Source organism: Schistocerca cancellata, chromosome 4 (assembly GCF_023864275.1).
Source record: "Schistocerca cancellata isolate TAMUIC-IGC-003103 chromosome 4, iqSchCanc2.1, whole genome shotgun sequence".
Taxonomy (NCBI): domain Eukaryota; kingdom Metazoa; phylum Arthropoda; class Insecta; order Orthoptera; family Acrididae; genus Schistocerca; species Schistocerca cancellata.
In genome coordinates this window covers 670,218,324-670,243,056 of record NC_064629.1, presented here as the reverse complement: position 1 = coordinate 670,243,056, position 24,733 = coordinate 670,218,324, and the positions used below count along the sequence as shown (strand labels likewise).

At 43.8% G+C, this 24,733-nt stretch overlaps 1 pseudogene; it reads left to right on the top strand.

Moving 5' to 3' along the window:
* Positions 1-23,777: 23,777 nt before the first annotated feature.
* LOC126185555 (5S ribosomal RNA) lies at positions 23,778-23,895 on the top strand (annotated as a pseudogene).
* The last annotated feature ends 838 nt before the right edge of the window (positions 23,896-24,733 follow it).

The window sequence follows — 24,733 nt, the reverse complement described above, 5'->3', positions numbered from 1 at the left end:
CATGCCTTTGTAGGCAAGATGAAGTATTTGGAGGTCCTGTTCTATGTTGTTTGCAGAATGATTGTGTTGGGCGAGATGTGTAACAAAACGGGATTTGTTCGGGTTGTTAAGACGGAGTGCATGCATGTGCTCTTTAAATCTTGTCATGAAGTTCCTACCAGTTTGTCCAACGTAGAGGCTTACAGAACCGAGCGAGGTAGCGCAGTGGTTACCACATCTGACTCGCATCTGGGAGGGCGACGGTTCAAGCCCGCGTACAGTCATCCTCATCTAGATTTTCCGTCATTTCCCTAAATCGCTTTAGGCAAACGCCGGGATGGTTCCTTTGAAAGGGCATGGCCGATTTCCCTAACCCGAGCTTGTGCTCCGCCTCTAATGACCTCGTTGTCGACGAGACATTAAGTAGTAATCTCATCCTCCTCCTCCTCTCTAGAAGCTTGGACATTAGATGCAAGTGAGTTTGTATACGCCTGACTTTTGATGTTTTTGTATAGTGGTTTTGGTAATGTGAATGATTTTATTTTGTATTTTATAGTTGGCGAAGTAACTTATATTTTGTCGTATGTCTTGAAGGGGTTGGCTCTTTGGTGAGAAGTCTTCCCTAAGAAAGGCAGGCTTACAAATGGAGTCTAATTGTTTGTGTATAGTTGTTCAGCAATGGTTAGTTTAATTTTGTTGTATGGATTAGTTTGTCTATTAAGGCAGGATTGTACCCATTGCTTGAAGCAACTGTTTTAATAATTTTTGTTTCTTTTTGTCTTTTACTTGTATCCATTGCGATTTTAGGTATACGATGAACCATTGTTCTGAGGAACACCACGTTTGATTGAAGTATTTGCCCACACATCGACCTTCATACACACAAACAAAAACAAATACACTACTGGCCATGAAAATTGCTACACCACGAAGATGACGTGCTACGGAGGCGATATTTAGCCGACAGGAAGAAGATGCTGTGATATGCAAATAATTAGCTTTTTAGAGCATTCACACAAGGTTGGCGCCGATGGCGACACCTACAACGTGATGACATGAGGAAAGTTTCCAACCGATTTCTCATATACAAACAGCAGTTGACCGGTGTTGCCTGGTGAAAAGTTGTTGTGATGCCTTTTGTAACGAGGAGAAATGCTTACCATGACGTTCCCGACTTTGACAAAGGTCGGATTGTAGCCTATCGTAATTGCGGTTTATCGTATCGCGACATTGCTCCTCGCGTTGGTCGAGATCCAATGAGTGTTAGCAGAATATGGAATCGGTGGGTTCAGGAGGGTAATACGGAACGCCGTGCTGGATCCCAACGGCCTCGTATCACTAGCAGTCGAGATGACAGGCATCTTATCCGCATGGCTGTAACGGATCGTGCAGCCACGTCTCGATCCCTGAGTCAACAGATGGGGACTCCAGCTCTCCTGGAGTACCACCCATCTATGAGAATTTTCTGGTCGCAACAGGTAATGTCAGGAACACTCACAACGATCATCTTCATAAACACCACTGGCCATTAAAATTGCTACACCACGAAGACGACGTGCTACAGACGCGAAATTTAACCGAATGGAAGAAGATGCTATGATATGCAAATGATTAGCTTTTCAGTGCATTCACACAAGATTGGCTCCGGTGGCGACACCTACACTCGTATCACTAGCAGTCGAGATGACAGGCATCTTATCCGCATGGCTGTAACGGATCGTGCAGCCACGTCTCGATCCCTGAGTCAACAGATGGGGACGTTTGCAAGACAACAACCACCTGCACGAACAGTTCGACGATGTTTGCAGCAGCATGGACTATCAGCTCGGAGACCGTGGCTGTAGTTACCCTTGACGCTGCAACACAGACAGGAGCGCCTGCGATGGTGTACTCTACGACGAATCTGGGTGCACGAATGGCAAAACGTCATTTTTTCTGATGAATCAAGGTTCTGTTTACAGCATCATGATGGTCGCATCCGTGTTTGGCGACATCACGATGAACGCACATGGTGCCATTGATTACACGTCTCGGTCACCTCTTGTTCGCATTGACGGCACTTTGAACAGTGGACGTTACATTTCAGATGTGTTACGACCCGTGGCTCTACCCTTCATTCGATCCTTGCGAAACCCTACATTTCAGCAGGATAATGCACGACCGCATGTTGCAGGTCCTGTACGGGCCTTTCTGGATACAGAAAATGTTCGACTGCTGCCCTGGGCAACACATTCTCCAGATCTCTCACCAACTGAAAACGTCTGGTCAATGGTGGCTGAGCAACTGGCTCGTCACAATACGCCAGTCACTACTCTTGATGAACTGTGGTATCGTGTTGAAACTGCATGGGCAGCTGTACCTGTACACGCCATCCAAGTTCTGTTTGACTCAATGCCCAGGCGTATCAAGGCCGTTATTACGGCCAGAGGTGGTTATTCTGGGTACTGATTTCTCAGGATCTATGCACCCAAATTGCGTGAAAAAATAATCACATGTCAGTTCTAGTATAATATATTTGTCCAATGAATATCCGTTTATCATCTGCATTTCTTCTTGGTGTAGCAATTTTAATGGCCAGTAGTGTAATATCTCTGAGCAAAGTAGGCCTATGTCGTACCTTCGTGTGAAGATCTTGCAACAGGTAGCAGTTGTACAACACATGCTGGATGCAGCCGAAGTTTCGTTACTACAGCGTATATGTATACAAATTCTGTAAAAGTGAGTGATGTGGTGCCAACTGTCCGTCACAATGGAAGAAGACAGGTGGATATCAACAACAAAATCCACCCATATTGTCGCAGTAAGTACAAATTCAAATTTTGGATCCAAATCGACGTATAAACAATACTCATGGCGTAGCATTAAAGCATGTTTCATCTTCTTACAACAGAACCACCACTCAGAATTAGGTTTGAAAAGCTATGTAACCTCTTGTACAACTTTTGAAGATGAGCCAGAAATGGTTCGAAAATCGGTTCATGGAATAAATAACAATTTAAAAAAGTTACTGGTTGCAGCTTGCTGTATTTATATTGATATATAAACAGTTAAAATACGATCACACACAGAAAAAAAGGTCACACAATCGACAGATAGGTGATGCACACAACTTCACTCTTTTATGCCGCGTCCTACGCGAGCGATAAACGCGACCGACAGCACGCGACATCTGGATGTGCTTCTTTCCAGCTACAAGCGCAGCATCAGGCGACAATCACGGGTATCCTGTGAGCGAGCGACAAACTTGAGCTATATACAGCTGACAGCTGACTTGGCGACACGAAGGCTGTGAATGTTGCTGCTAGAAGTTACAGCGTGCAATACGTAGGTAAAGCGAAAAAGCTAGCTCTGTACATGAAATACACAGCGCTTTGAACACACAAGAATGAGAGGAGATACTTTCGACTAGCTGATTACGGGGTTCAAGAAAAGTGTTTCCCTTTAGACCACCAACATTCAGCAGTCCACAAGCATTGAAGAAAGACTGATCGTTGCATTAAGGTAAGCTACTTATACAAGTAACACATTTTGAACTGTATATGTTGTTTAAACATACTACGTGATTAGCATTAGACATTTTTTCGCGGTTTCTTAACAATTTGTTATTTCAGATCAGCGCTAGTGAAGTTTGTGTTGTGTAAAATTACGCCAAAAATAGTTTTCTACGTGTTATTAGTAGCAAAATACGAGTCTGATAAATTCATACTGTGAAAGACTGAACACTGTTTTGCTCATTTGAAAAGCAGAAATTTATGGTCTGTAGCTGAAAGCAATTATTATAAGAAACAGACGACACTCGCCCGGATAGCCGCGTGTGTTAAAGCGCCGCTTACGGGATGGGGAGGAGCACCAGGCCCGGTTCAGATCCGCCCGGATAATTGAAGACAACGTGCTGTATCCTAGCCAGCCCGGATGTGGTTTTTAGGCGGTTTCCAATATCCCATTAAGTGAACACAGGCCTGCTACCCCATTCCCACCTCACTTACACGATTTGCAAACATTTAGAATGATTGTCACTCACTTTCACAAGAGTAACACTACACGCAGACAGTTTGTGTACACGTATTACGTCCCGAGGGGTAATCAGTTGACGACAGGTAGGGCATTCGGCCACCCATTAAATGAATCATGACAAATCCGTGCTTAGCCATGCCGACCCTGCGCCGATTCGGGACAAAGACACATGAAAAATAAAAAAAAGAAGGTAGGTAACTGAGGACTGCGGTGACAGGAATCGCATCCGGCAGCGAAGTTAAATAGAATAGTTTTGCCAAACCTTGATTACAGAGGACCTCGTTCTAGAAGGGAGTAACGCGAAGAAGAAAAATAAGATAGACACATATAAAAGTAACGAGAAAGTGACAAGAAATGTTAAATATGGATCTTCCATCCATGGAAATTTCTACTATCTTTCTTTTTATTTTACTTCAAGCAGTATTTATCTTATCTGCTATGCGGCTTCAGTAATACACCGAAAATGAGGAGGCGTAGTGGTTAAGACACGCGGTAGGGCAATGGTAATCTATCTACAAAGGAGATGGCTTACAAATCACTCGTGCGACCCAGTCTAGAATACTGCTCAAGTGTTTGGGACCGGTACCAAATAGGACTAGCAGGGGATATTGAACGTATACAGGCAAGGGCAGCACGAATGGTCACAGGTTTGACCAGTGGGAGAGTGTCCCAGAGATACCGAAGAAAATGAACTTGCAGACGTTTGCAGACAGACATAAACTGCTCACGAAGTTTCAAGAACCGGCTTTAAATGATGACTCTAGGAATATTCTACAACCCCCTACGTATCGCTCACATAGGGATTATGAGGACAAGATTAGATTAATTACAACGCGCATAGAGGCACTTAAACAATCATTCTTCCCCCGCTCCATACGTGAGTGGAACGGGAAGTAAATCTGATAACTGGTACAATGAGACACTTCACAGTGATCTGCAGAGTAAACATGTAGATATAGATGTAAGGAACAGGATTCGCATTCGAGAGGACGGCTGTTCAGACTCTCGTCTACCCAAAGAGATTAAGGTTTCGCTTGAATTTCCTAAATCGCCTAAGGCAAATGCCATTATGGTTCCCTTGAATAGGTCAAGGTCATTTCTTCAGCATATTTTCTCAAATTGGAGACTGTACTTTGTCTCCAATGAGCTTTTCATCACGGGACATTAAACCATTATCTTCCCTCCCGCCTTTTCGTATTCTTCCCGACGGGTGTAGATCCGAGTGCTTCCCAGCCATCCCGAATTATGATTTTAGCATCCTCCTTCAGTCACCTCAACAGAGAACCAAGACAGTTTTCTAGATAAGACCAAAGGTGACTTACTTTCCCGTCTTTGTTAAGTCCGAGGTTAAGCTTCGTCTCTAATGGCGTCGAAGGTACTCAAACATTTTGTCCATTCATAGTTCTGTTGATACTGTATGTCTCACAATCTGTCGCTGAAAGGACACTTCTCAACTCGGTGAAAGCAAGGGCGTGTCATCTCCAATATGACGATACGCCCTAAAGCGCTGTTATGGACTGCATGATCAAAGTTATCCGGACGATCATTAGTGGACATTACTATGAAATGTATTTACCCTTCTGCTTTATGACGGCTTGAGCTCCGTTGGGGACGCTTTCAGTGAGGTGTCCAAATAACTGTAGAGTAATGGCAGCTCGTTATACATCAAAAGCCAAGACCAGAGAATGTAGTGATGTTTGACACTGGGGTCTGAAGGGAAGTCGACGTTCTAACTGATCCCAACGATGCTCCATAAGGTTCAAGCTGGTAGTCTGGACAGACCATCCCATTTCAGGAATGTTTTTGTGCACAAACCATTGCCTCACAGATGCTGCTTTGTGACGGGGTGCTTGTCATGCTAATGCAAATAGTTTTCGTCTCCTAACAGTTCCTCTAGTGTACGCAGCACCAAATGCTGTAAAATATTCCGTATCCTTCCGCATATAGCTTTTCTTACGCTCAATAAGGGACCAAACACTAACGACGAGAAATACCCGCATACCGTAACACCACCTCTGTACTTCACTGCTGGCAACACATATGACGTCACATAACATTCTCAAGGCATCCGCCAAACCGAAACCCTTCCATCGGATTACCACAGGGTACAGCGTGATTCACTACTATAAATCACTCGTTTGCAGTCTTGCGTTGTCCAGCGGCGTCACTCTTAACACACCTCTAGCGTTACTTGGTATTGACTATAGAGGACGTACCATAATTAATGGCGTAAACGCCTACAGTTCAAAGTACGCGATTGTAGAAGCAAGGAAGCCTCAGAAAACATAGGTCGGCAAACGAACCGTTCGCGAGATTATGCGACTTCGTGGTTACCAGCCATTACTGACGTGATTCAGTGTAAACACCGCATGCCGGTTCGTGACGTGGTCTTTGTTTACATTTGCGAGACGCGGACATGTAATCGGAATGGATACTACAGTAAAATATACCGTCAGACTCATGTTAGTTATTTGTGGAGCGTCAGTTGTCTTGTACAAGTGTTGGTTATAACATGGAACAATACAGTAACGAGGAGTGTGTGGGTACACATTTCATATATGGTTAGTCTAAGGGTATGCACGGGAGGCTGCGCGCTTCTACCAAGACGCACACTCTGCCCGAAGACACCTCGGGAGTCGAACGTTTCCAAGGGTGCTTCAATGCCTCTGAGAAGCTAGTAGCTGTGCACCTGCTGCGGGAGCGGTTTGGTCTGCGCGAATTACCCCTGTGCGTGAAGATGTGGTACTGGAAGCAGTCGAACAGTCTCCACGAATCTTGACATGGAGACTTGCCATACAGATTCCTGGAATAAGTCACAGTAGTGTTCGCAGCACAGTTCAGTATCTTAGTGAGGCGGACATTGGTCCTACACTAACATTCTGCCAGTGGATGCGACAACAAGCTGTAGGCAACCCTACGTTTGACGATAACATTATTTTACAGACGAAGCAGGATTAACTCGTGAGGGTGTGTTTAATTATCACAGTTCTTATGTTTAAAGTCATATAGGCTCCAACCCACATGTGTCTCCATATCAACAACGTTTCTCATTGAATCTGTGGTTAGGGGTACCAGATGATCATCTTATTGGACCATATATGCTGCAGGAATGCTTGAGGATGTTCCGTTAGAGCAACGACAGAGGATGTGGTACATGCAAGATGCTATGTTGAGCCGACATCCAACGCGCCAATATGGCCGAAGCTGGATGGGGTGAGGAGGACCTGTACTGTGATCTCCAAGACCACCTGAACCTCATGGATTTCTGTGTTTGGGTTCACCTTCTAACATTCTGCATGGTGTCTGTTGTTCTATATCGTGTCTCCCAACCACCTTCGGCGAACGACGCTCTGAGCGTGTTTTTTTAGGGAATTGACTAGTTTGAACCTGGGACCTGTTGCTGGTAAGGAGACGCCAGACCACACATGACATGTAGAGTTCAGAAGAGTTCAGTGAGACTAGTGATGATATAACCAAATACTTAATGATTTCAGCGTCAGCTCCACTACACTCCCTGTAAAAGAATCTTAATACTAACTAAATTTAGTGGAAGGGGTTCAAGGCTTTCCTATTTTTAGTTAGCTGGTAAAATAACGTCGGAAAAGCAGTTAAGTTTACCATTGGAACTTTTATTCTACTCACAAAACATTGTTTATAAATTGCACTATTGATAAAAGGAAATGTTTTAATACAGGATGGTAAAAACCAACTGCGTTCAACAAAAATGTGAACGAATATTCCCTCAATGGTTTTCCAAGTTCTACAATGGATCGAAGGATGACCTATGCCATGTCACATCTATAATCTAGGTTTAAATTAAGTTTCATAAAAGAGAAAACTATAAAAATGTCTACAGTGACCCTCAACTATCTTTAATTACTTATCTAACTTGTCGTAAATTACAGTGGCTGATGTGGCTTCTCAATAACTATATAACAGAAAAATCATCGCGTTTCAGATTTTTACTTCAAGTGGCAAATGTGAACACCATGAGCTTTAACTGACGATCGACACTAGTATTACGCAAAAAGGGGGTGTAACAGATGAGACTTCTGCAGTTCTGAGTGAAGCTTTATGCTCTGTTATGCGGCATCGCGTGCGTTCATTACCTTGTCGGTGTCCGTCAGGGAGCGGCGGACAGCACAGCTCCGCTCACCTCGCCATCTCGGAAGCAACTCTTTCCTAACTTCTCCTTACTATAATTTACCGAAGTTGGTTTAAAAAACTATCTGGCTGTGTTTTCGTCTGACCAATCAGGGTCTCAATGTTAACCTTAAGCTCCGCCTACAAAAATTCTGTCTATCCAATGAGAAACGTTATACTTTTCGTGGTGGCGCAATGTTTTTAAAGTTTTCAACGTAACAGAGACGCGAAAAAGTCTCACGCTAAAACTTGCAGCTGATGTGGTCCTTTTAGTGTTATCGTAAGATCTATACTGTTCTTCTGGAGGGCTCTATCTTTTAACATGGGCTGGGGGGTGTTCCTGACGTAACAGATGCGGAAAAGTCTCACACTAAAACTTGCGGGTGGTTTAGCCCTTTTTGTATTATCGTAAGATCTATACTGTTCTTCTGGAGGGCTCTAACTTTTAACATGGGCTGGGGGGTGTTCCTGACGTAACAGAGACGCGGAAAAGTCTCACACTAAAACTTGCGGCTGGGGTGGTCCTTTTAGTGTTATCGTAAGATCTATACTGTTCTTCTGGAGGGCTCTAGCTTTTAACATGGGCTGGGTGGTGGTCCTAGCGGTTAGCTGGCGACGTGGGTGTCTGTCCCTTATCGTAAGGCCTTCCAGCTTAACACGGTTCTGCTCTCAGCTTCTGTTCTCGTTTCTCCCCTCGGAACTGCTTCTGTCTCACGGTGGGAAGGTATGACATGCATGTAGGCATTCTTGTGTTAGTCTGTGGTATTCCATTTGCTCACTCGTTACTCGTATTGCTTTGGTTAATTTAATGTCACGATTTATTTGGAGCTATGTGACATACTACTGGATTTGCTTATCATGTCAGTGTTTTCATGGAAGGTGTTGGATTTGTCTGACACCTTACACATCACCACCCTTCGAACTTAATTTTTGTACTGAAGTTAGGCAATGATTGAATCGTTGTCTAAGCCAGTCAACAATTATTCCGTTATCTAAATTTTGTTGCCTACTGTTCAGCCACGTTATTCTGTTCTATGCTAGTTTGTATTACTAATTTATATTTTTATATTCTTCCACATTATTATCAAGAATATGTTTATATTGACAAGGGAAGAATATTTTTACTCTATTATAATTATTATTTTTAATTATTTTGTTTCTTTATTTAATTGTGAAGGTTTTTTTTAAGAAGTTTGTTATCGAAAGTGAGGAGTCTTTCACATCGATTTTCTTAGAAATATTGTTTTTATAAATGTAGTGATTAAGTAAAATCTATTCCTAACACATTTTCTAAACATCATGTACAAGTAAAATGTTTTTGTTTCTAGACACTCATTTCAACATTGTTACACTAACAATTAAGAAATATTTCCAAGAATTGCTTTGACAAAGAAATATACATACACAAGTATTGAGATATTATCCTAACAAATGGTACAAATGTTAAAAAAAAAGGGAAAACATCCAACAAGACAATTTTTTATTCTTTGTATTTATAAGGAGAAAATAAGTAAAATATATTTATTCTTTTATTTTTATGAGGAGAAAACAAGTGGCATATACACTCCTGGAAATGGAAAAAAGAACACATTGACATCGGTGTGTCAGACCCACCATACTTGCTCCGGACACTGCGAGAGAGCTGTACAAGCAATGATCACACGCACGGCACAGCGGACACACCAGGAACCGCGGTGTTGGCCGTCGAATGGCGCTAGCTGCGCAGCATTTGTGCACCGCCGCCGTCAGTGTCAGCCAGTTTGCCGTGGCATACGGAGCTCCATCGCAGTCTTTAACACTGGTAGCATGCCGCAACAGCGTGGACGTGAACCGTATGTGCAGTTGACGGACTTTGAGCGAGGGCGTATAGTGGGCATGCGGGAGGCCGGGTGGATGTACCGCCGAATTGCTCAACACGTGGGGCGTGAGGTCTCCACAGTACATCGATGTTATCGCCAGTGGTCGGCGGAAGGTGCACGTGCCCGTCGACCTGGGACCGGACCGCAGCGACGCACGGATGCACGCCAAGACCGTAGGATCCTACGCAGTGCCGTAGGGGACCGCACCGCCACTTCCCAGCAAATTAGGGACACTGTTGCTCCTGGGGTATCGGCGAGGACCATTCGCAACCGTCTCCATGAAGCTGGGCTACGGTCCCGCACACCGTTAGGCCGTCTTCCGCTCACGCCCCAACATCGTGCAGCCCGCCTCCAGTGGTGTCGCGACAGGCGTGAATGGAGGGACGAATGGAGACGTGTTGTCTTCAGCGATGAGAGTCGCTTCTGCCTTGGTGCCAATGATGGTCGTATGCGTGTTTGGCGCCGTGCAGGTGAGCGCCACAATCAGGACTGCATACAACCGAGGCACACAGGGCCAACACCCGGCATCATGGTGTGGGGAGCGATCTCCTACACTGGCCGTACACCACTGGTGATCGTCGGGGGGACACTGAATAGTGCACGGTACATCCAAACCGTCATCGAACCCATCGTTCTACCATTCCTAGACCGGCAAGGGAACTTGCTGTTCCAACAGGACAATGCACGTCCGCATGTATCCCGTGCCACCCAACGTGCTCTAGAAGGTGTAAGTCAACTACCCTGGCCAGCAAGATCTCCGGATCTGTCCCCCATTGAGCATGTTTGGGACTGGATGAAGCGTCGTCTCACGCGGTCTGCACGTCCAGCATGAACGCTGGTCCAACTGAGGCGCCAGGTGGAAATGGCATGGCAAGCCGTTCCACAGGACTACATCCAGCATCTCTACGATCGTCTCCATGGGAGAATAGCAGCCTGCATTGCTGCGAAAGGTGGATATACACTGTACTAGTGCCGACATTGTGCATGCTCTGTTGCCTGTGTCTATGTGCCTGTGGTTCTGTCAGTGTGATCATGTGATGTATCTGACCCCAGGAATGTGTCAATAAAGTTTCCCCTTCCTGGGACAATGAATTCACGGTGTTCTTATTTCAATTTCCAGGAGTGTAGTTTTAGTGTTTATTATGCCTTACTTTTGTTCTTTCTATACTGTCCATTTCAGAACTAATGACTTATTTTTATCGATAGTCTATTTTTTACTTAAGTCCATAGTCAATGACTGTTATTTTGTAGTTTATTAGCTGTCTGGCGTGGTTAACTTATTTAGTTTTTCATACATTTCTTTTGCACAATTCCTACATCACATAATTTTATTTCACACATTCACACAATCCCATGAATGTTTAAGCATGAGGTTGGCGAATGTTTTTGCACGAGGGTGATGGACTTGAGAGAGATGGATGTGGGCAAGTATTTGATGTACAGCTTCATTCGTCGTTCCTTGTTGGCTTTGCAAGTGTGTGTTGCTGTCGTGGAGGTCTCATAATGGAATGGAGCTGTGAGTGCAGAATCTCGTGGTTTACTGGCTTTGTATGCGTAAAAGTCATCGTTATGTGTTGCTGAAAGCGGTAGTTTTTCGTTGTAATACTTCTCAGACGACTAGTTTACAATAGGATAGTGATTCGGGAAGGTATGTCGTCTATTCTTCACCCATCTTCTTTCTTGGTCTCAATCTTGCGAATCTTCAACTTCTGTTCTTCCTGCTTTTTCTCTGCTTCTTACTTGCTTCTTGGTTCTTCTCAGGGCAGGATATGGAAATATTTATTGATAACTAGTCGCTTTGAAGTTCTCCTCTTAGTAACAGTTTGATAAATTGTTTGTACGTGTCATTTCTACTTTGTGGATGTTTTCTTCAGTTTCATGCTTCAGCGAGCTGTTTAATAGCGGTAGTGTGACTTTTACACTTTTTTTTTTTTTTTTTTTTTTTTGCCAGTGGTGGTTTGCCGAAGCCATCTTCTGGTCGGGCCATTTTTTGCTCGCTCCGCTGAGTCGGGGCGTCCCGGGGTTTACGAGCGGTGAAAGTCCTGTGTTTGCTTGCCAGTCCCTGCACGGGTCCCTTCTGTGTTCCGCCACTCTGTGGTTCCCTCTTCTGTCCCAGCAGGGTTCCGCCACCCTGTGGTTCAGCAGATTTACTGCCCACTTCAGCTACCCTCTGTTGGTTGTGCTGTCCTTTCCCTTCTCTCGACGCTTCTGCCTTGTAGGAATCGTGTCTTGCTAATTACGTCCTTTTCTTTCTTGATACTTCTCGTGTTGCAACTTGTGGGTCATTGCATCTGGACTTCGTTGGAGTTTTTACAATGGTTACTACAAAAAGTTTTACTTATAATCATCTAACATATGTCTAGTACCTACATTGTTTTACGCCTTCTAAAAAACCTTACAAATTTCGGCGCCCTTTCCATGTTACAATTCTAAGATATTTTGAGTCTTAACTTCTACAAAAATCCTCAAATTCGTTTTTTTATTTTTTGTGTAGTGTCGTGGTGTATAGAGTTTTATTATTTCATGCTGTTAGACTATCTGTGCTTTATTCCTTCACCTTAATCTATGGTACTATTGGTGTTATTTTTGTTTTTGTTTTTATTGAAACTACTTTCTTTTTCCCACCTTCCTCTCTCTTCAGTCTTCTTTCTCCTGACGATCTTATCTGCAACATAATTTTGAAATATTGTGCTGATTATTTACCAGTAATAAAATTAATCTTCAAACTTGTACTGAAAGTATTTAATACTGCCAGTCTTAGGTAAAAATACCTCTGCTTTATCTCGTAAAATACCCTCTAATTCTCTTTTACTGTGTTCTGAAATACCTTGAACTTCTTGCAATTTTTCGTCGATTTCTTTATGGACTTCTATTATGAGTTGAGGCGTTTCCCCCTTTTCTGCATACCATTCTAATTCTTCATCGTCTTTATCTCACGTCATTCTTAATTGTTTGTTTATAGCTGGTATGTCTTCTAATTTTAGCTTTTGCTCAAAGAGAAGTGTGACATTCCTGAATGTTAGGCTACCTTTCCCCATATCTATTATCGCCCATCTCTCATTTAAAAAATCTGCACCTATAATCAAATCTACAGTTAGTTTAGGTATAATCACAAAGTTGGCTTCGATCTTTTGACCTTGACACGAAAGAGTTAACCTTGTTTGTCTCGTAACTTCCGCAGCATTGTTTCTAATAGGACCTCTTACTTTAATCTTACGTGTTTTCAGAACTGGCAATTCCTCATTGGCATTACACTGCATGAATAAATTTTCTGAGATCGCAGTCAGTTCACTTCCACTATCAATTACAATATTGACTCGGATATGCTTTACCAGGGCCTCCACAATTAGTTGAATTTGAAAGGGTTGGTTCTGTTATTCTTCTTGTTCTTGTATCAACGAATCCTCCAATGAATCATACATGAGTCTTTTTAGGAATTTCCCTTGTGAATTCGAACTTTGTGTAGGATAAGCTTCGACTGCTACTTCCCTCTCTTTTATTTCCTCTTCTCTATTTCTTCCTTCATTTACGCTTTCTTCAACATTCTCTACTTTTTCCTCATCCTCATCTATCTTCTCCTTCTTCGTCGCTACTTCCACATAATCACATCTAAATGCTCTAATTATCACTTCATAACTTCCTTCATTATATACGTTGGGTTGTGTGCCCACTCGTAACTAATTTTCAACTTCTGCTGACTGCGCATTATCCTCATTGAATTCTCTTTCCCTGGTTTCCATCTCAAATAGCTCTGCAATACTCATTACTTCGTCCTTTCCTCCTACATTCGTTGTGCATGCCTCTGGTAATTCATCTTCCTCGTCAGTATTCTCCCAATTAATTTCGCCCCAACACGATATTGTTATTTTCTTGTTGTCGTTTTCATCTGGTCCCTGCGGATTTGTTTCTTCCTTCTTCTCTTCTCATGATAAGATTTTTACTTCTCTGTTCAAGGTGCTGCAATTGTCCTGGGTCGGTGCGTCATTCTCTTTGGCATGGGCGCTTAGCTGTCAATTCGAACGTTTATCGGGGTTTGGTGGTCTTACCTCCACCTCTTCTATCTGTATTCTCTGTTCTTGTTCAGCTTGTTGATAGTGGTTTTTTTGTTGATAATTTGTCGGTCTATTGGTTCTCCAGTACCCGTTCCGGTTGGCGTTATTCCCTCTGTAATAATTGTTGCCATTCCTGGGTGAATTATAGTTATTGCCATATTCTCTTCTAAATCCATAACCGGTTCTTTGTTGAAATCTATTGTCGTTTCTTGGTGCGAAGTTATCACATGGTTCGTAATTATTGTTTCTCCGTACTGTGTCTTGTGGATTCCACTGCTTTTTGCTTTCGTTTTCACGTGCGCTTCATCTTTTTCTTGCGTCATCTTCCGAAAATATGAATTCTGGTTCCCTTAGAATCCCTTTAATCGCTTCGACGTCATTGCCTCCGCGACCTACTAATGACTGCTGGTATTTCAATGGTAGCTTCATCGCGCATAATTTAATCAACTCTCCGTCACTGTATGGTACATCTAAGCATTGATTTTTCTTTGCCATTAATTCGAAAGATTTCACGGGACTCTTCTCTCCTGAATTTTCAAAATATGGGTTCTGTAATAATTCGTACTTCACTCTGTTCTGTACTTCGCTGGACCAATATCGTGAGAGAAACTTCTCTCTGAAATCTTCGTACGATCGGCATGTCGCTGCAACATTCTGCATGGTTTCTGCGACTGTTCTTGACATGTGTGCACATATAAAGTCTAATTTGTGTGCTAGCGTCCAGTGTTCTGGTAATCCTACTCGGAATTGATCAATAAAAGTTCGTGGATGTAATGAGTTTCCTTCTCGAAAGTGTTGAAATTTTCTGACTGTGAGGAAATGATCGTTGTCGTACTTCGTCGTAGTTCCATATGAAATTCGCGATTCTTCGCCACTTTTGTTTCTGATCATTTCTCCCGTCGTTCTTTCCGGTTGTGGTAGATCCATTGGATATTGTCCACTGTAACTTTCGCCTACCCTTGCATAGTAACGTTGGAGTGGTACGCAATAATTTTCTTCCATCGGTTGTGAATGTGTAGTTGAATGCGCTTCTATTTTGACTATGCGGTTATCATATCTTTTCAGCGCTGCTTTTGTGATACATTTGTGTAACACACTGTTTTAAACAACTTCACGCGCTGTGCCTGTTGCTTGTCTAGTAATTTTGTTTATCTGTTTCTCTAGTTTCTTGACTTCTCCCTGGGTGTTGTTACGTAATGTTTTTATCTCGTCCTGAATGTCATTACGCAATGTTTGTACGTCCGCTTGTACCTTGTCAATGTCTGTTCTCAATTGATTGTGACCTGTTATTAAGTTTCCTATCACTTCTCGAGATTCTTTTGCCTCGTCTTCAATACGACTTAGGTGTAAGTGAATTTTTTTGTTTTATTCTTTAATCGCACGCATTTGTCTCGTGGTTTCTGCATTCTGAATTTGAATTTGGTTCGCTATGTCTTTATTTTGCCTTGTCATGGTTTCCGTAATTATTTGTAATAATTCTGCCAGATTGGCGGGTCCTATTGCGTTTTCTTCCGACGTCCTACGCTCTGTGTTTTCGCGCAAGTGTTGGTTCGCAACCGATTGCATTGAACTGTGCTGTGACACGTTTCTGCTCGCATTCCTTGTACTCTGTGGTGAGGGAGCTCTGATTACTTGTACTATGGGTTCTACGTATTCAAGACGCAAGTTAAAATCCTCATCGACTGTCTCTCTATTTTTCTGCTCCTCTGTCGTATGCTGACTTACGTTTTCTATGCCTTGACGTACATTATCCTCGTTATGGTGCGTTATACACTCCTGGAAATGGAAAAAAGAACATATTGACACCGGTGTGTCAGACCCACCATACTTGCTCCGGACACTGCAAGAGGGCTGTACAAGCAATGATCACACGCACGGCACAGCGGACACACCAGGAACCGCGGTGTTGGCCGTCGAATGGCGCTAGCTGCGCAGCATTTGTGCACCGCCGCCGTCAGTGTCAGCCAGTTTGCCGTGGCATACGGAGCTCCATCGCAGTCTTTAACACTGGTAGCATGCCGCAACAGCGTGGACGTGAACCGTATGTGCAGTTGACGGACTTTGAGCGAGGGCGTATAGTGGGCATGCGGGAGGCCAGGTGGACGTACCGCCGAATTGCTCAACACGTGGGGCGTGAGTTCTCCACAGTACATCGATGTTGTCGCCAGTGGTCGGCGGAAGGTGCACGTGCCCGTCGACCTGGGACCGGACCGCAGCGACGCACGGATGCACGCCAAGACCGTAGGATCCTACGCAGTGTCGTAGGGGACCACACCGCCACTTCCCAGCAAATTAGGGACACTGTTGCTCCTGGGGTATCGGCGAGGACCATTCGCAACCGTCTTCATGAAGCTGGGCTACGGTCCCGCACACCGTTAGGCCGTCTTCCGCTCACGCCCCAACATCGTGCAGCCCGCCTCCAGTGGTGTCACGACAGGCGTGAATGGAGGGACGAATGGAGACGTGTTGTCTTCAGCGATGAGAGTCGCTTCTGCCTTGGTGCCAATGATGGTCGTATGCGTGTTTGGCGCCGTGCAGGTGAGCGCCACAATCAGGACTGCACACGACCGAGTCACACAGGGCCAACACCCGGCATCATGGTGTGGGGAGCGATCTCCTACACTGGCCGTACACCACTGGTGATCGTCGAGGGGACACTGAATAGTGCACGGTACATCCAAACCGTCATCGAACCCATCGTTCTACCATTCCTAGACCGGCAAGGGAACTTGCTGTTCCAACAGGACAATGCACGTCCGCATGTATCCCGTGCCACCCAACGTGCTCTAGAAGGTGTAAGTCAACTACCCTGGCCAGCAAGATCTCCGGATCTGTCCCCCATTGAGCATGTTTGGGACTGGATGAAGCGTCGTCTCACGCGGTCTGCACGTCCAGCACGAACGCTGGTCCATCTGAGGCGCCAGGTGGAAATGGCATGGCAAGCCGTTCCACAGGACTACATCCAGCATCTCTACGATCGTCTCCATGGGAGAATAGCAGCCTGCATTGCTGCGAAAGGTGGATATACACTGTACTAGTGCCGACATTGTGCATGCTCTGTTGCCTGTGTCTATGTGCCTGTGGTTCTGTCAGTGTGATCATGTGATGTATCTGACCCCAGGAATGTGTCAATAAAGTTTCCCCTTCCTGGGACAATGAATTCACGGTGTTCTTATTTCAATTTCCAGGAGTGTATGTCCTATTTCTGGCGATACTGCATCGTCTGTTGTACTGTCCTCTCTTCTCTGTCCATTTTCATGCTGGGTCTCTACCTCAATTCGGTCAAGGTCTCGATTTGCCATTGCTAATCTTTCCGAATCCCTTATTTTCTGTTTTAAAAGCAATTCACGCGCCCTACTTCGCGTCAACATGCGCTCATATGATCCCACGCGTTTCATAAACTTTTTGCACACACGACTTGACAATCGATTCACTTACTTGTTGGGTCAGAACCAACTTGTCATCGATGTATCCGCCACCTGCGTGCTTGGATTGGAGAGAAAACTTAATTCTAACAATTTTTAAAATTCGTAACTTAATTATGCTATTGTCTCTGCTAGAATGTCTTACTATCTATCACTGCAGCTACTGTTTTCAACTACTTATGCCTTTCAAAAAAATTTTTTTTTAATTACGAAAATTTTTTAACAGGATATTTTTCTGACCTAGTTAGGCATTCCCCCCATGAACCATGGACCTTGCCGTTGGTGGGGAGGCTTGCGTGCCTCAGCGATACAGATGGCCGTACCGTAGGTGCAACCACAACGGAGGGGTATCTGTTGAGAGGCCAGACAAACATGTGGTTCCTGAAGAGGGACAGCAGCCTTTTCAGTAGTTGCAGGGGCAACAGTCTGGATGATTGACTGATCTGGCCTTGTAACATTAACCAAAACGGCCATGCTGTGCTGGTACTGCGAACGGCTGAAAGCAAGGGGAAACTACAGCCGTAATTTTTCCCGAGGACATGCAGCTCTACTGTATGATTAAATGATGATGGCGTCCTCTTGGGTAAAATATTCCGGAGGTAAAATAGTCCCCCATTCGGATCTCTGGGCGGGGACTACTCAGGAGGACGTCGTTATCAGGAGAAAGAAAACTGGCGTTCTACGGATCGGAGCGTGGAATGTCAGATCCCTTAATCGGGCAGGTAGGTTAGAAAATTTAAAAAGGGAAATGGATAGGTTAAAGTTAGATATAGTGGGAATTAGTGAAGTTCGGTGGCAGGAGGAACAAGACTTTTGGTCAGGTGATTACAGGGTTATAAATACAAAATCAAATAGGGGTAATGCAGGAGTAGGTTTAATAATGAATAAAAAAATAGGAGTGCGGGTTAGCTACTACAAACAGCATAGTGAACGCATTATTGTGGCCAAGATAGACACAAAGCCCATGCCTACTACAGTAGTACAAGTTTATATGCCAACTACCTCTGCAGATGATGAAGAAATTGATGAAATGTATGACGAGATAAAAGAAATTATTCAGATAGTGAAGGGCGACGAAAATTTAATAGTTATGGGTGACTGGAATTCGTCAGTAGGAAAAGGGAGAGAAGGAAACATAGTAGGTGAATATGGATTGGGGGGAAGGAATGAAAGAGGAAGCCGCCTTGTAGAATTTTGCACAGAGCATAACTTAATCATAGCCAACACTTGGTTCAAGAATCATAAAAGAAGGTTGTATACCTGGAAGAATCCTGGAGATACTAAAAGGTATCAGATAGATTATATAATGGTAAGACAGAGATTTAGGAACCAGGTTTTAAATTGTAAGACATTTCCTGGGGCAGATGTGGATTCTGCCCACAATCTATTGGTTATGAACTGCAGATTGAAACTAAAGAAACTGCAAAAAGGTGGGAATTTAAGGAGATGGGACCTGGATAAACTGAAAGAACCAGAGGTTGTAGAGTGTTTCAGGGAGAGCATAAGGGAACAATTGACAGGAATGGGGGAAAGAAATACAGTAGAAGAAGAATGGGTAGCTCTGAGGGATGAAGTAGTGAAGGCAGCAGAGGATCAAGTAGGTAAAAAGACGAGGGCTAATAGAAATCCTTGGGTAACAGAAGAAATATTGAATTTAATTGATGAAAGGAGAAAATATAAAAATGCAGTAAATGAAGCAGGCAAAAAGGAATACAAACGTCTCAAAAATGATATCGACAGGAAGTGCAAAATGGCTAAGCAGGGATGGCTAGAGGACAAATGTAAGGATGTAGAGGCTTGTCTCACTAGGGGTAAGATAGATACTGCCTACAGGAAAATTAAAGAGACCTTTGGAGAAAAGAGAACCACTTGTATGAATATCAAGAGCTCAGATGGCAACCCAGTTCTAAGCAAAGAAGGGAAGGCAGAAAGGTGGAAGGAGTATATAGAGGGTTTATACAAGGGCGATGTACTTGAGGACAATATTATGGAAATGGAAGAGGATGTAGATGAAGACGAAATGGGAGATAAGATACTGCGTGAAGAGTTTGACAGAGCTCTGAAAGACCTGAGTCGAAACAAGGCCCCGGGAGTAGACAACATTCCATTTGAACTACTGATGGCCTCGGGAGAGCCAGTCATGACAAAACTCTACCATCTGGTGAGCACGATGTATGAGACAGGCGAATTACCGTCAGACTTCAAGAAGGATATAATAATTCCAATCACAAAGAAAGCAGGTGTTGACAGATGTGAAAATTGCAGAACAATCAGTTTAATAAGCCACAGCTGTAAAATACTAACACGAATTCTTTACAGACGAATGGAAAAACTGGTAGAAGCCGACCTGGGGGAAGATCAGTTTGGATTCCGCAGAAATATTGGAACACGTGAGGCAATACTGACCCTACGACTTATCTTAGAAGCTAGATTAAGGAAAGGCAAACCTACGTTTCTAGCATTTGTAGACTTAGAGAAAGCTTTTGACAATGTTAACTGGAATACTCTCTTTCAAATTCTGAAGGTGGCAGGGGTAAAATACAGGGAGCGAAAGGCTATTTACAGTTTGTACAGAAACCAGATGGCAGTTATAAGAGTCGAGGGGCATGAAAGGGAAGCAGTGGTTGGGAAAGGAGTAAGACAGGGTTGTAGCCTCTCTCCGATGTTATTCAATCTGTATATTGAGCAAGCAGTAAAGGAAGCAAAAGAAAAATTCGGAGTAGGTATTAAAATTCATGGAGAAGAAGTAAAAACTTTGAGGTTCGCCGATGACATTGTAATTCTGTCAGAGACAGCAAAGGACTTGGAAGAGCAGTTGAACGGAATGGACAGTGTCTTGAAAGGAGGATATAAGATGAACATCAACAAAAGTAAAACGAGGATAATGGAATGTAGTCAAATTAAGTCGGGTGATACTGAGGGAATTAGATTAGGAAATGAGGCACTTAAAGTAGTAAAGGAGTTTTGCTATTTAGGGAGTAAAATAACCGATGATGGTCGAAGTAGAGAGGATATAAAATGTAGACTGGCAATGGCAAGGAAAGCGTTTCTCAAGAAGAGGAATTTGTTAACATCGAGTATAGATTTAAGTGTCAGGAAGTCGTTTCTGAAAGTATTTGTATGGAGTGTAGCCATGTATGCAAGTGAAACATGGACGATAACTAGTTTGGACAAGAAGAGAATAGAAGCTTTCGAAATGTGGTGCTACAGAAGAATGCTGAAGATAAGATGGGTAGATCACGTAACTAATGAGGAAGTATTGAATAGGATTGGGGAGAAGAGAAGTTTGTGGCACAACTTGACTAGAAGAAGGGATCGGTTGGTAGGACATGTTTTGAGGCATCAAGGAATCACAAATTTAGCATTGGAGGGCAGTGTGGAGGGTAAAAATCGTAGAGGGAGACCAAGAGATGAATACACTAAGCAGATTAAGAAGGATGTAGGTTGCAGTAGATACTGGGAGATGAAGAAGCTTGCACAGGATAGAGTAGCATGGAGAGCTGCATCAAACCAGTCTCAGGACTGAAGACCACAACAACAACAACAGTTAGGCATGTGGTCGACCTTCAATCATGGTATTTTACCATCCTGGCAGTGTCGTCATTTTCTAACTTTCTGCGTGGTGTCTGTTGTTCTATATCGTGTCTCCCTACCACTTTCGTGCAACGATGCTCTGAGCGTGTTTTTTAGGGAATTGACTAGTTTGAACCTGGGACCTGTTGCTGGTAAGGAGACGCCAGACCACACATGACATGTAGAGTTCAGAAGAGTTCAGTGAGACTAGTGATGATATAACCAAATACTTAATGATTTCAGCGTCAACTCCACTGCACTCCCTGTAAAAGACTCTTAATACTAACTAAATTTAGTGGAAGGGGTTCAAGGCTTTCCTATTTTTAGTTAGCTGGTAAAATAACGTCGGAAAAGCAGTTAAGTTCACCATTGGAAATTTTATTCTACTCACAAAACATTGTTTATAAATTGCACTATTGATAAAAGGAATTGTTTTAATACAGGATGGTAAAAACCAACTGCGTTCAACAAAAATGTGAACGAATATTCCCTCAATGGTTTTCCAAGTTATACAATGGATCACAGGATGACCTATGCCATATCACATCTATAATCTAGGTTTAAATTAAGTTTCACAAAAGAGAAAACTATCAAAATGGTCTACAGTGACCCTCAGCTATCTTTAATTACTTATCTAACTTGTCGTAAATTACAGTGGCTGATGGGGCTCCTCAATAACTATATAACAGAAAAATCATCGCGTTTCAGATTTTTACTTCAAGTGGCAAATATGAACACCATGAGCTTTAACTGACGATCGACACTAGTATTACGCAAAAAGGGGGTGTAACAGATGAGACTTCTGCAGTTCTGAGTGAAGCTTTATGCTCTGTTATGCGGCATCGCGTGCGTTCATTACCTTGTCGGTGTTCGTCAGGGGGCGGCGGACAGCACTGCTCCGCTCACCTCGCCGTCTCGGAAGCAACTCTCTCCTAACTTCTCCTTACTATAATTTACCGAAGTTGGTTTAAAAAAACTATCTGGCTGTGTTTTCGTCTGACCAATCAGGGTCTCAATGTTAACCTTAAGCTCCGCCTACAAAAATTCTGTCTATCCAATGAGAAACGTTATACTTTTCGTGGTGGCGCAATGTTTTTAAAGTTTGCAACGTAACAGAGACGCGAAAAAGTCTCACGCTAAAACTTGCAGCTGGTGTGGTCCTTCTAGTGTTATCGTAAGATCTATACTGTTCTTCTGGAGGGCTCTATCTTTTAACATGGGCTGGGGGGTGTTCCTGACGTAACAGAGACGCGGAAAAGTCTCACACTAAAACTTGCGGGTGGTTTAGCCCTTTTTGTGTTATCGTAATATCTATACTGTTCTTCTGGAGGGCTCTATCTTTTAACATGGGCTGGGGGGTGTTCCTGACGTAACAGAGACGCGGAAAAGTCTCACACTAAAACTTGCGGCTGGGGTGGTCCTTTTAGTGTTATCGTCAGATCTATACTGTTCTTCTGGAGGGCTCTAGCTTTTAACATGGGCTGGGGGGTGGTCCTAGCGGTTAGCTGGCGACGTGGGTGTCTGTCCCTTATCGTAAGGCCTTCCAGCTTAACACGGTTCTGCTCTCAGCTTCTGTTCTCGTTTCTCCCCTCGGTACTGCGTCTGTCTCACGGTGGGAAGGTATGACATGCATGTAGGCATTCTTGTGTTAGTCTGTGGTATTCCATTTGCTCACTCGTTACTCGTATTGCTTTGGTTAATTTAATGTCACGATTTATTCGGAGCTATGTGACATACTACTGGATTTGCTTATCATGTCAGTGTTTTCATGGAAGGTGTTGGATTTGCCTGACACCTTACAGCCTTAAAGGTGTCGTGTACACCACTCCAGTTAACACGATTAAAGACATGGGGCAGAGGCTTGTCAATGCTAGTCAAAAATTTCCAAATGATTCAGGTGAGTCTGAAAGCATTCGGAACTCATTGCAGCGACGGGTTCTGCCATGAATCCAGGTACATGGACCACACATCAGAGTATCTTTAATAACTTTTCATAATGAAATGACGCACAGTATTGTTACCTTTTCCCAACTGGAATTACGATTATTCAGCATCAGCCAGTGGTACCTGGAAAGCACGAAGTCGCAATTCCTTCGCAAAAAGGTTCGTTTACGGGCCTATGTTCACTGAGCTGTTTTTGTTTCTAGTATCGTGCATCTGAGTTTACGCCATTAGGTATGATACAGCCTGCAGAAATGTGTGGCTTATGAGATGCTGATCAACCATTGCACCGTATTCTTTTTAACTGTACACGCACAGCCATTGTGCTATGTGGACTGCTGGTAGTACATTGGTACTCATGATTGATTCCTTCCGTTTTTTTCATCCTGCGCTATCCTCCGCTATCCTCGACAATACCTGTCCGTCAGTTCATGAGGTCTGCCTGATCTTGATTTAGCTGTGGTTGTTCCTTTGTTTTCCGATTTCACAATCACATCCAACATTCGCCTTGGGCAGCTTCAATTGTCCCTGGCGGATTTCTTACTTTGGTGACTTCCAGTGACTAGTCCACGTTTTTAGTCACTGAGGTCTCCTGAGCGATCCATTCGGCTGTTACTACATTTCTACCTTCAACATACTGTCGCTGCTGTCGCTCCATTGGTGAGCTTTCCAACAACACAATACTCCCCGCCTCCTTTTATATTGGCGGGTCCGCCTCTCGTGACATATAGTGATCAGTTCCATATTACCCAGGCACGTTAGCAGACTTTTGAACAGATTTCTAGTTGATGGCCAACGGCCTTGCCGCAGTGGTAACACCGGTTCCCGTCAGATCACCAGAGTTAAGCGCTGTCGGGCTGGGCTAGCACTTGGATGGGTGACCATCTGGTCTGCCGAGCGCTGTTGGCAAGCGGGGTGCACTCAGCCCTTGTGAGGCAAGCTGAGGAGCTACTGGACCTGGAAGTAGCGGCTCCGGCCTCGTAAACTGACATACGGCCGGGAGAGCGGTGTGCTGATCACATGTCCCTCCATATCCACATCCGGTGACACCTGTGGGCTAAGGATGACACGGCGGCCGGTCGGTACCCTGGGGCCTTCATGACCTGTTCGGGAGGAGTTTTTTAGTTTTTTCTAGTTGATGACCACTTCTAAATTCCGTTTTACTTTGTCTGTGGAGGTAACGGTATGGGTTTGTTTTTGGTGGTTAGTGCTTAGTTCTATTACTGCGTTTCAGGAAAAACTGTGTGAAGCACATTAATCGCTGTAAAAATAGTTTCCTTTCACCAGTTTTGCAATAGACTCAGAAATATTTCATTCTTCCACGTTAAAACATCCGTATCCATATAAGTGTTCTAATCGAGATGAGGCGCGAATGAGTTCGCTAAGCGACATAATTCGTGTTACCGGCATCAATGTGCCACACTCTTTTAAATGACTGATGGTGTCTACATGACAGTCAACGTCCTCACGAGACAATGGTGAGTTGATATACGTCCCACTCCACTATTAAGCGCCGTGTAGCACGCTGATTGCTACTCAGGAATCCAGCAGATCAGACCAGTGGACCATAAGGTAAAACAGTGCGCGCCATCTCCACTCATCCTCCTAGTAGTACCCTACAAAAACACCTTCACCGAGAAACAATCCGTGAGCAAAACTTAATACACATGTGTAATTTCGTATCGAGTGAAACCGCTCTCGTTGCCTGGAACAGCATAGTTTACTCGTGTAAATCAAAGCCCCGAAG